At 38.5% G+C, this 11,910-nt stretch overlaps 1 pseudogene; it reads left to right on the top strand.

Annotated features, from left to right (window-relative positions):
• The first annotated feature begins 367 nt into the window (after positions 1 to 367).
• On the top strand, positions 368 to 1,018 carry LOC142434923 (large ribosomal subunit protein uL1 pseudogene; annotated as a pseudogene).
• The last annotated feature ends 10,892 nt before the right edge of the window (positions 1,019 to 11,910 follow it).

Here is an 11,910-nt window from a genome sequence, read left to right as displayed (position 1 = left end):
GATAGTGCATTTGGAGTACATGCCACTTGTCCAACTGTTAATCAAGCTTTTAATTTAGAAGTTCTGAAAAGATTGCATAACAATGTTCGACAAAAACAAAAAAGCCTGATTTGTGGCAGACAGGGAACTGGTTTTGCCACCACTACAATGCACCTGCTCACACAGCCATCCCAGTGTGCCAGTTTGGGGCAAAAAAACAGCATGCCTGTCTTGCCCAATGCACCTAACTCACCTGACCTCACTCTGTGTGACTTTTTTTGTTTCCACGAATACAGAGGGACATGAAAGGACAGCAATTGGATGACATAGAAGAGGTGAAAAAACAAATAAGGAAGCCTCTTTTCCAGTTGCCGCAGTGCTAGGAAGCATGAGTAGCAAAATCTCTCGACAACCTCTATGAGGTGGTGTGGGAAGTCCTGCACCGGAACCAGCACAAACGCCGCAAGTTTTTGGAGAAGGTGGACCTGCAGATCATCCTGAAGAATTATGACTCTCAGAAGGACAAACACTTCTTGGGCACTCTCAGGCTTAAGTCCACCCCGCGTCCCAAGTTCACAGTGTGTGTCCTTGGGAACCAGCAGCACTGCAATGAAGCGAAGGCCATGAATATCCCTCACATGCACATCGATGTGCTCAAGAAGCTCAATAAGAATAAGAAGTTGGTCAAAAAGCTGGCCAAGAAGTATGCTGCCTTTTGGGGCTCAGAGTCCCTGATCAAACAGATTCCTCAAATTCTGGGCTCAGCCTGAATAAGGCCAGGAAATTCCCGTCCCTGCTGGTCCACAAAGAGAACGTGGTGACCAAGGTCGATGAGGTGAAGTCCACCATCAAGGTCCAAAGGAAGAAGGTGCTGTGTCTGGCAGTGGCAGTTGGCCACGTGAAGATGACAGATGATGAACTCGTCTACAACATCCACTTGGCTGTCAACTTTTTGGTTTCACTGCTGAAGAAGTATTGGCAGAATGTCCGTGCTTTGCACATTAAGAGCACCATGGGCAAACCCCAGCACCTGTACTAAGCCATGGTTCAATAAACTTTATTGTTCCTGTTAAAAATAAGGAAGATGCTGTCAGCCATCCAAACAGATGAGTTTGAAAAATGTTTCCAAGAATGGAATCGCAGATTTGACAAATGTATCCAGTGTAATGGAGAGTTCTTTGAAGGTGATGTGGTCTTTTGTAAAAAAAAAAAAAAAGAAATACATAGCTTGGGGTGGTGGTGATCCGTTTTGGGGCGGTACCCCCTCACATGTTTCCTGAATAAATAATCAACGCCCTGTATAGGAAAGGGCACAACAGAACATCAGGAATATGAGTCAACCACAGGGAGCTGCGAGCTTGAGTTATAAACAGTCTGCTTCCTGAACTTTCAAGTGTGGCTTCTCGAGGCTTAACCTTCCCTCTGACATAGAGACTTTATTATTAATTGTTGGTCACTTTCTCAATGAAACTTACACTACATTATTCCGCAGAGTAGAATGAGCTCATTAACAAGAGGCTGCGTTAAAATAAAAATAGAGAAAATCAACACCAAAATAGTCTAGAAAAGGTCACAAGGTCTTTCTATTTCTTTAAACATTTTTGTGAATTGGATCCCACATTCATCTTTCTTTCTGGGTATTTGAAATAATGTCAGACTAAGTAATAAATGTCAAATGAGCTGAAAAATAGCTGGTTAAGAGGACAGCATTTCTTCTAAGAAAGGCTATTCCAAACTTCCCACAAAAATGTGGATTGCAAACATTTATAGACCCGAGGCAATGTCACAATTTCTGGAGAGAATACAGAGCATTTCTTGCCTTGTTCATCATCCAATTTTTCACCCCTTTCCTCCTCAGTGATATATATTGCACTTTAGATTGTCCTTTAAAAATTGAGGAAGAATGAAAGAAGAGAAAAATATCACTAATAACCACAAGGATATTGTCTCAAATGAGCACTATTAAACTAACCCCTCTTAGTTGCCCTCTCACAAAGTCAAAAATTATCATCTGTTTTCAAAAAGCTCCTCTTTTCTCTAACTCACTTTTATTCTATTAATCTCACCTGGTTATTTTCCAATCTGTCACATATTCTGTAGCTTGGCTTCGAATGCCTACATTCCAGTTTTAGGAAAATATCATGCTATTATAACCAAATACTGATATTTATTTTATCATTTAAAGTCAAAACATGTATATTCTGGGCCTTGGTTTAGAGTCGCTGTTATTTTCTTGATATTTCATTTTTGTTTCCTTTAAACTCTCATTTCTTAAGGATGAATACAAATCTGGCTTAAAAGGAGATTCCAAAGTGCTAAAGTGTGGTATTTCTGTGATATTCTAGGAAATTAACTAGTGTACGTCTATCTTTTAATAGCAGTGCTATTATTATTATAGACAGGGCTACAGCCCATAAACCCTTGCAAGACATCAGCAGACTAAATCATTCGCCAAACGAAAACTCTGTGTGTGTGTGTGTGTGTTTGTGTGTGTTTTGAGTAGACCACTGTCAAATTGCCATCCTGCTTACTTCTACATAACGATTCTGATGTGAAACTAAGACTTTCATGTCTTAAGGGGAAAAAAGGAAATGAGAGGTATTTGCTGCAGTAAGCAATAAAACAATCTGCTTATCTGAAGAATGTTTCCTTTTTAAAATCGCTTGCTATATTCAAATAACAGAAATGACATATATTTTAAGTCACGCATACTATGTTTAATAACATCTGTGCAATATATTTACTTAGGTTTTTGTAGATTTGTATATCTCCCAAATGAAAGACATGGTTTTATTTCCATGTCATTATCTTTCAAATGGAAAAACTCAGGTGACCTCAATCACCCTTTTTAAAATTCATATCCTCATTTGCACTTCAGTGACTTGGGGCTCAGCTCTCAGGATGGAAGCAGCATGAAACTGTTAAATAACTATTTTGTAATTATTTGTTTGTTCAACCATTTTCCTACCTTCTTGTATTCATATAGAAATACATTTAACATAAGTACTTCCCAATCAGAAAGATTAGAAGACACTATTAAATGGGAAAAATAATTAAAAACATAACAATTAGCATTATTAACATTTTAGCATATAGTCACTGAACCTATACATATGTAACATGCATATATAGCTATGCATATTTATATATAAAGTATGCATATATGTGTGTGTTATGATACACTGTTGTACTATTGGATAAATGATTTTCCTCAAAAGTTTATAGAGAATGTTATTCCATCTCATTAATATTGTTCTACATCACTGTTTTTGAGAAAAAGCACAGTGTATTTTATTTTAGGGCTATTATATAGGTATTTTAAATCCCCTATTATTTATATTTCAGTTTTTCTAAGTTTGTCTTATTATATTCAACCCTCATATGAGCAAACTTGCACCTAAATTGTTATAGACAATCATATTTATTTTCCAAGGGAAAATGCTAGAACTGAAGAGCCAAACACATGAAAATGTTTAAGGCTTTTATATATAGTGTCAATATATATCACAGGAAGATGGAGCCTTGGTAGCAAAGTGGTTATGCATTGGCTTATGGTCTACCAGATCGGCATTTCAAAACCACCAAGCACTGGGCTAGAGAATGTCAGGGCTTTCTACTTCCCTAAACAGTCTCAGACACCCCACAGGGGCAGTCTTACCCTGTGCTATAGGATCACTATAAGTCCGCATCTACAGGATGGCAGGGAATGAGTGATCTACTAAAATAGCAATGGACAGACCACGGGCTTCTGAGACTAAATCTTTACAAAATCAGACAGCCTCATCTTTCTCTCAAGGATCCTCCAGTGAGTCTGAAGAGCGAATGTTGAGGTGAACATCCCAACACTATTTTAAATGTTTATTAATCTGACAGGCAAAAATGTATATGGTAGCTATTAATTTTGCCAGTCTTTGAAAACTAGTGAAAGAACAAAGATGTATTAAATATTGACTACATGCAAGGTCACAAAACCAAATAGAATACCATCCTTGCATACAAAGAACTTAAAATCCAGTGGGAAATTCACACATATTACACAAATGATTAAGATATTAGGCATGCTATGACAAGAATTGTAGCAGAACTATAAACAGTGATGGGTAGAGGAGGGATGTTGCAATGAATAAAGAGTTTCCTCAGCCCGTTTCAGCATAAAAAGACAATTCTGCTTTCCATAATCTGATAGATCCAATATATACAAGTCAGATTTTGAAATAAATGAGAATTGATAACCACAGAAATTTAAGAGGTATTCAAATAAACTCTAGCAAATTAGATATGCCAACAAAGAAGAAGAATTAGCAAGGGCTACATAGACCTGGAAAGACACCTGCATTCCTTACAGACAGAACCAAATGAACTTAATAGCTATGCGCTCTGCTATTGGGGAGCATTTAAGTGACGGGGTTAATAGTGGAAAGTTTCTTTGATGGTTATCTGTGATCTAACCCTAATCATTAAACTATTTCAGGACAAAAAGGAAATAAAATATTTAACATCAAACATGACAGTGTTTCTAAGGCATGATATGTTAATTCTCCTTCATTGCATTAAGACAAGTTCAGGGTAGTGCCATTTACTGAGCACAATATAGGTTTACTATGAGCCAGAATCAACTCTACATCATTGGATTTACAATGGACCAAAGGATTTAGTTTTCTTCTCTTTAAAACAATCATTTTATTGGGAGTTTGTACAGCTCTTATCACTATCCACACATACATCGACTGTATCAAGCACATTTGTACATATGTTGTGACGATCATTTTCAAAACAGTTTATTTGCAATTGAACCCTTGGTATCAGTTCATCCCCACCTTAACCCTTCCTGTCTCATGAACCCTTGTTAATTTAAAATTTTTTTCATGTGTCTCCCACGACCAAAGGATTTCTAAGGAGCCCTTGTGTCCTTGTTAATTAGGAGTTCATCTGCTAACTACCAGGTCAGCAGTTCAAACCCACCAGCAGATCCAACGGATTCAGATGAGGCTGTGTGCTCTCATAAAAATTTACAATAGCAAAATCCCCATAGAGCTTCACTGTGGCTTGTAATCAGCTAAATGGAAGTGCTTTTCCATTTTGTTGTTATGTTTTTTCCCCAATCTTTTTATTAGGAACTAGTCTAGATACCATACCATTCCACAGTTTGATCACATCAATAGTATTTTGAAATTGCTACCAAAATCAATTTCAAAGCATTTTCTTCCTACTTAAACTCCTTGATAACAGCTCCCCCTTATACTTCACCTCTTCACTGTGACACCCCTCCCCCCCAAGAACACTTATTCCAGTTATTGTCTCTGTAGGTTCATCTATACTTGGTTTCATATACTGAAAAACACATAACAAATACTCAAAAAGGCTACCCAGAATAACAAAATACAACAGAAATAAAACCCATTATGGATGTGTGGTAGTTGCATAATCTATTGTCAATATGAGATGATTGAAAGTGAATGGGGTAGAGTTTAGCCTGCCAATCAGATGGCAGCTTGATGACCTCATTTGCAGGTGCTAAGGAGATAAATAGCTCACTGGAGGTGGGACACAACCTCACTTGCTGTGAGACATTTCTGATGAGAAGCCGAATGAAGCTACCCTGATGCAGCCAGAGCTCTGGGAGCTAGAGGAGCCACGTGGAGACCCCCGCCAGCGCTGAGATGCTTACAATGCCACTGGATCCACAAGATGTCCCACCCACTGGCCTATGATCTTCCTGGATTCAGCATATTGCAATGTGTTTCGTGAATCTGAAGAGGACATTATAGATTGGTAATGGACATAGGGCTTACATAGGACTTATTGACTGATCTAGATTGGACCAGGGGTTTTTTTTCAATATTCAATTGCTCTAGTATATAAAGCTCTTTCCTATGCATATATGATTGTCTATGAATTTGTTTTTCTAGTGTATCCGTATCAACACAGGGTGAATATCACTTAATCAATTAAGCACTCAGCTGCTAACTGAAAGGATAGTAGTTGAAAACTACTAGTTGCTCTGTGAGATAAAATACATGGGAATCTTTTCATAATGGTTATGACCTAAGCTGGGGGAATCACGGCAATAATCCTGTGGAACACCCAGGCCTATAGGCACACCATAATTCACAAAAACAATGTTCTACATCGTACTTTGATGAATAATGACTTGAGTCTTAAATGCTCATGAGCAATGAGATACCACCTTACATTTGCATTGAAAGCAAAGTTTAAAATAAAAGAGAAACAGGACAGAAAACCTCCAGAGAAATTAGAACTATCATTAATTGCGGGACTCATTATATAAAAATTTACAACCAGTGTGGAAAATCAATATGGTGCTGCATCATATAACAGGAAAGAGAAATTCCATAACACCCAGTGGTCACTCTGCTGGGCATATATCCTAAAAAAATACGAATCATAACACAAAGTGACATACACAACCATGTTCAAAGCAGCACTGTCCCCAACAGCAAGAAGATGGAAACAACACACACTGGAACAGTATATATCAATAAAAATATTATGATGAAACCACAAGGCACCTCGTGGCATGGATCAACCTGAAGAACATTACCTTGAGTGAAATTAAAACTCACTGCTATTGAGTTAATTCCGAATGATCGTTACCCTATAGGGCAGGGTAGCAATTCCTCTGTAGGTTTCTGAGACTGTAACTCCTAATAGATGTTGAAAGTCTCATCTTTCTCCAGGGGAACAGCTGGTGGCTTCCAACTGCTGACCATATGGTTATTTGCCCAAAGTGTAACCATTGCCCCACTAGGGCTCCTGAATGAAATTAATCACCAAAGAATACATATTGTAAGAGACCACTGTAATAACAAAAAGACAAAGGTTTTGAAACCAAATGAAATAGGCTTTGATGGCCACCAAATGGATGATGGCAAGGGAGGGAAGTTGAAACAATGGGCTAAGTGTTAGACAAGTGTTACTTACTTTCAGTTACTGAAGGATAAGATGATATTCTACAAGAGGGAGAAAATACATCAAAGAAGGGATGAGGTAATATTTTTGGAAGTTTTATAAGTAGCTTAAATTGCTGGATAAAAAATTGGTCTAAATACTTACCCAATTCACAACAAAATATTTTCTTAAAAAAACAACCACGAACAGCTATCTAAAGTACAAATATTCATGTCTTTCTTTCCAGAAGAAAGAAGGGTAATAAAAATTGAAAACATATGGAAATATTTAGTCTAATGGATCATACAAACATCGCTTTCCACAACCCTAAGACAAGAAGGACTAGATGGTTCCCGGCTACTAGTACTGATGGCACTGAATAGGCTCACATCACAAAGTCCTGGAGAGAATGGGAGGAAAAAGTATGGAATTTAATTCAAAATCACAAAGGATGCCAGGCTTACAAATCAGATTGGGACCGAACCTATCCCAATATTAAAATCAACTGTTTAAGATCAAAAGGGCAACATTGACCCCACAACAAATTTAGGGTTAAGAAAGAAGAAATGGAAACAGGACACATAAGTAGAATGTGGGATAAGTGATTTTACATGTGGGGATTGCAATGAGTGAGGTGAAACAAATGGTGTATATATATATTTAAATATAAAGCTGATGGTATGCTCTGTAAACCTTAACCTAATTAACAATAAAAATGATTTTTAAAAAAAGAAAAACCGATTACAGCATAAGAAACTCTATGTGACCAGACTTCAACCCAAAGCTCCAAGATGAGAATGCAGCATGCCGGCATGGAGTAGAGAACAAGTGGAGAGGTCTGAGGGGCTGGCCCCTATCCCAACTACTTGGACACCTATTCCATCCCCCGGAAGAATTTATTTCAGAGAACAGCACTGAATCTACAGCTCCAGGAGAGGGGCATGTCTGATCAGAGCACACAGGAGCAAATGAAGGGGGAGGAAGAGAGAGTGGAGGACGCCCTGACCCACCAAGCCTGGAGGAGGATAACTCTACTCAGAGGAGCCAATCCACAGATAAGTTTATATGGCAGGTCCCACTAGGAGACACGACATCTCTCACTGACCCATAGCCCTTCAGGGGACAACACTGGAGAGACAGTGTGGGAATTGTGCCCAATCTGATCCCACCACACCGAGACAAAACACTAAGGGTATGGAACAGAACAGCAAGTGGAACAGAGCAACGAAGTCCCCAGGGAACACCAAAAATAGACTTTGGGGTCAGGGCTTGGCACCCCATCAGACTCTACCTGAAAACACCCCTAAAGGCCAACAAATAGTCCTTGAATTAACTACAAACGTTTCTTTCCTATTGTTGTGTTTTGTTTTTTGTCATATGGCTTGTTGGTGTTATTGTTTTGTTTTATTTGTTGCTTGGTTTTTCTCCATTTTATTTTTGTGCGTATTATTATCTCCACAGGTCTATCTAAGTAAGATAGACTGGATGAACAATCTGGAGGAGAAAACAACGGGACTGAGAGTGCCGGGGGGACATGGAGATGGGGAGGTGGGGGGAAAGGATGTGGTGTTAACAAACCGAGGGACAAGGGAACAACAAGTGATCCAAATCGGTGGAGAGGAGGCTGTAGGAGGCCTGGTAGGGCATGATCAAGGGTAATGTAACTGAGAGGAATTACTGAAACCCAAATGAAGGGTGAGCATGATAGTGGGGCAAGAGGAAAGTAAAGGGAAATAGAGGAAAGAGCTAGGAGACAAAGGGCATTTATAGAGGTCTAAATAAAGGCATGTACATATCATATATATGGATGTGGATATAGATCTATGTGCATATATGTATAGGTTTAGTGTTAAGGTAGCAGATTGGCATTGGGAATCCACTCAAGTACTCCCTCGATGCAAGAATACTTGGTTCTATTAAACTGACATTTCATGATGCTCACCTTCCTGACACAATCTATGAAGAAAAAGCGGGTGCGTAAGCAAATGTGGTGAAGAAAGCTGATGGTGCCCCGCTATCAAAAGAGATAGCATCAGGGGTCTTAAAGGCTTGAAGGTAAACAAATAACCATCTAACTCAGAAGCAGCACAGCCCACATGGAAGAAGCACACCAGCCTGCGTGATCACGAGGTGCCAACGGAGTCACTTATCAGGCATCAAAAGAAAAAAAATCATTTTAATTGTGTGCTCACCTCCCTGATACAATCACTGAAGAAAAATGGGTGCATAAGCGAATGTGATGAAGAAAGCAGATGGTACCCAGCTATCAAAATATATAGCATCTGTGGTCTTAAAGGCTTGAAGATAAACAAGTGGCTATCTAGCTCAGAAGCAACAAAGCCCACAGGAAAAAGCACACCAGCCTACATGATCACGAGGTGTTGAAGGGATCAAGTATCAAGCATCATCAAAACAAAGAAATCATATCATTGTGAATAAGAGTGTACAGTATAGCACTGATGAAACACACAACTTTTCTCTAGTTCATACAACTTTCCTCTAGTTCCCCCGCCCCCCCCCACACACACACATACACTATCATGACTCCAATTTTACTTTACAAATCCGGCTAGACCAGAGCATGTCCATGGGTACAGATAAGAGCTGCAAACACGGGGATTCCAGTACAGATAATCCCCTCAAGATCAATATTGAGAGCAGCAATACCAGGAGGGTAAGGGGAAGGTGACGGGAGAATGAGGGGACCGATCACAATGATCTACCTATAACCCCCTCCCAGGGGGGTGGAAAACATAAAAGTTTGTGAAGGGACAGATCAGTCAGTGTAAGGCATGAAAAAATATTAGTGATTTATAACTTATCAAGGGTTCATGAGTGAGGGAGGGTGGGAGAGGGAGGGGGAAATGAGAAGCTGATACCAAGGGCTCAAGTAGAAAGAAACTGTTTTGAAAATGATGATGGCAACCAATGTTCAAACATAATTGACAGAATGGATGGATGATTAAAAGACAAAAAAAACTCTCTATGTGATAATCCTACTATGCTTATGTTATGAGTTGGAATTGACTTGGAGACACACAATAACAACAATAGCCATGCACCCATTGTTTTCCTCTATCACCTCATTTAATCCACAGAATTCCCGAGTACATTGTCTTCCTATACTCTTATCGACTGAGAAATTAAGACACCTTGAACAGAATGACCAGGTGTCCCATTTCCCAAGAAGAGTTTCTGTCCGGGTCTATGTGCATTATTCTCTTTTCTTCTGTCTGCCCTATCTTCTGGAACAATTTCTAGTTTGGTGAAGCCACCTCGAGATCCTTTCTAACTCAGGAATCAGAAGTCTTTCAATTGGCCTCTTTGAAAGGGTGATTTTTACGGTAGTTTACTATACATTCAGGTTACATTTTATGTGAATTATACAAATGTATATTCCCAGTCCATTAATAGTTATATAAATGTATTTTCCTCTGCTCCCTCTTAGGCTGTCTACACAAACATGATGAAATGGAGAATGGAAGCAATTATTACTATTGCTCTCATCAACCCCCCTTTTTCTTGCTTCAATTTTTTCAGAGTTCAGATTAACTGCTCTGGGGCCTAAATAACGCTGACCTTTCCCCAATTTCTGAACTGCAGGGATATATAGATAACTATAGATCATTAATTACACACCTAAAAAGCCATCAGGTTAATGGAAAATTAATGGCTCTCACTATTTATGTCTGCATTGAGAACAGTACATGTGTTCTAAAACTTTTCTACAAATACTTTCACATTAAACTAGGTCATCTTTACAGACCACCCCTTTTTTCCACTTTCCATATATAATAAGGGTTGTTTATGTTGTTGTTCCACTTCCTGTAACAAAAATCGCTCAATGTTTCATTTTATTTACAATGAAATCCTCTTACATAAGTTTCTTTTTTTCCTCTCACTGCACTGCACTGTGTGTGAAGTCATTAGACCCAGCTTTTTCATTGTGTTTTGAGAGACTGTAAAACACTTCAAGACACTTCCATTTTCCTTTACAGAAACAGGCGTGTTGAGGCCATTGTAAGAGTATGTGGCTGCCCCTCTGCATTTTTCCCTCCTAGCATTTCGAAAGTTTATTATACTATATTCTGACTTGCAGCGCTACACATTTATATTTTAAAAATTCAAGTGCAAGTAGCCACCTCCTTGGATATGGTATCCTTTGAATAAGATTCAACCTGTGTAAATGGCAAGGCTATTTGTAAAATGCATGAATTAAATTTATCAGAGAACCTGGGCAAATGTCACTGGTCAACGAGTTTGCTGGGATAGAGAGGCTTGGCTGTCTAAATCACGGAGAAAATCCTACACAAAATAAGATGACAGAAAATAAGGTATTGTTACCTTAATATTTTAAAATATGCAACATAAACTTTAACCTGATTCCCAATAAAAAGATTATGTAAAAACAAAAAGTTTATGTGAGAAGCAAGAGAGAATTGAGAGGTCTAAGTTAAGGACACATAGGCATTTTATTTGTGTGTTTATATGAGATCAGACTATGTATAGAGAGGTAGAGTTGGCAATATTAATTGAATAGAAACGTTGAGGGTGGGGATCCAATAAAATGGAGTTTTAAAAGTATATTCCCCCAGAGACACCGAATGTATTCTTTCATACATTTGTTTGTGGGTGGGGAAATGACCTAATCAATACTAGACACTACATTTTACTTTATTGCTGTTGACAGCAAAAGATAAAGGTAATCGGATTCTTTTGACCAAGTAAACATAACATTCAGTGAATAGAAGAATAAAAATGGTCAGACAATGGTAAACACTTAAAGGAAATTCCAGATACCTACAATCAGAAAAGTAAGAACTAGTGATTTTAAAAGCAAAATAGATGAAAGCAGTGAGGTTCAGAAGAAGAATCTGACAAAGGCTGTGTAAATAGACAGGAGGGTATAATTACATCACTTACTCCAATTGCACTCCTTTTGTGAGACTTTAGGGAAAGTTTGGGAGTCTAACAAGTGAAGAAGAAACCTTACTCTATAAAAGCAAAACAAACACATATACT

Source organism: Tenrec ecaudatus, chromosome X, assembly GCF_050624435.1.
Source record: "Tenrec ecaudatus isolate mTenEca1 chromosome X, mTenEca1.hap1, whole genome shotgun sequence".
NCBI classification, from domain to species: domain Eukaryota; kingdom Metazoa; phylum Chordata; class Mammalia; order Afrosoricida; family Tenrecidae; genus Tenrec; species Tenrec ecaudatus.
This window is presented reverse-complemented; position numbering and strand designations above follow the sequence as displayed.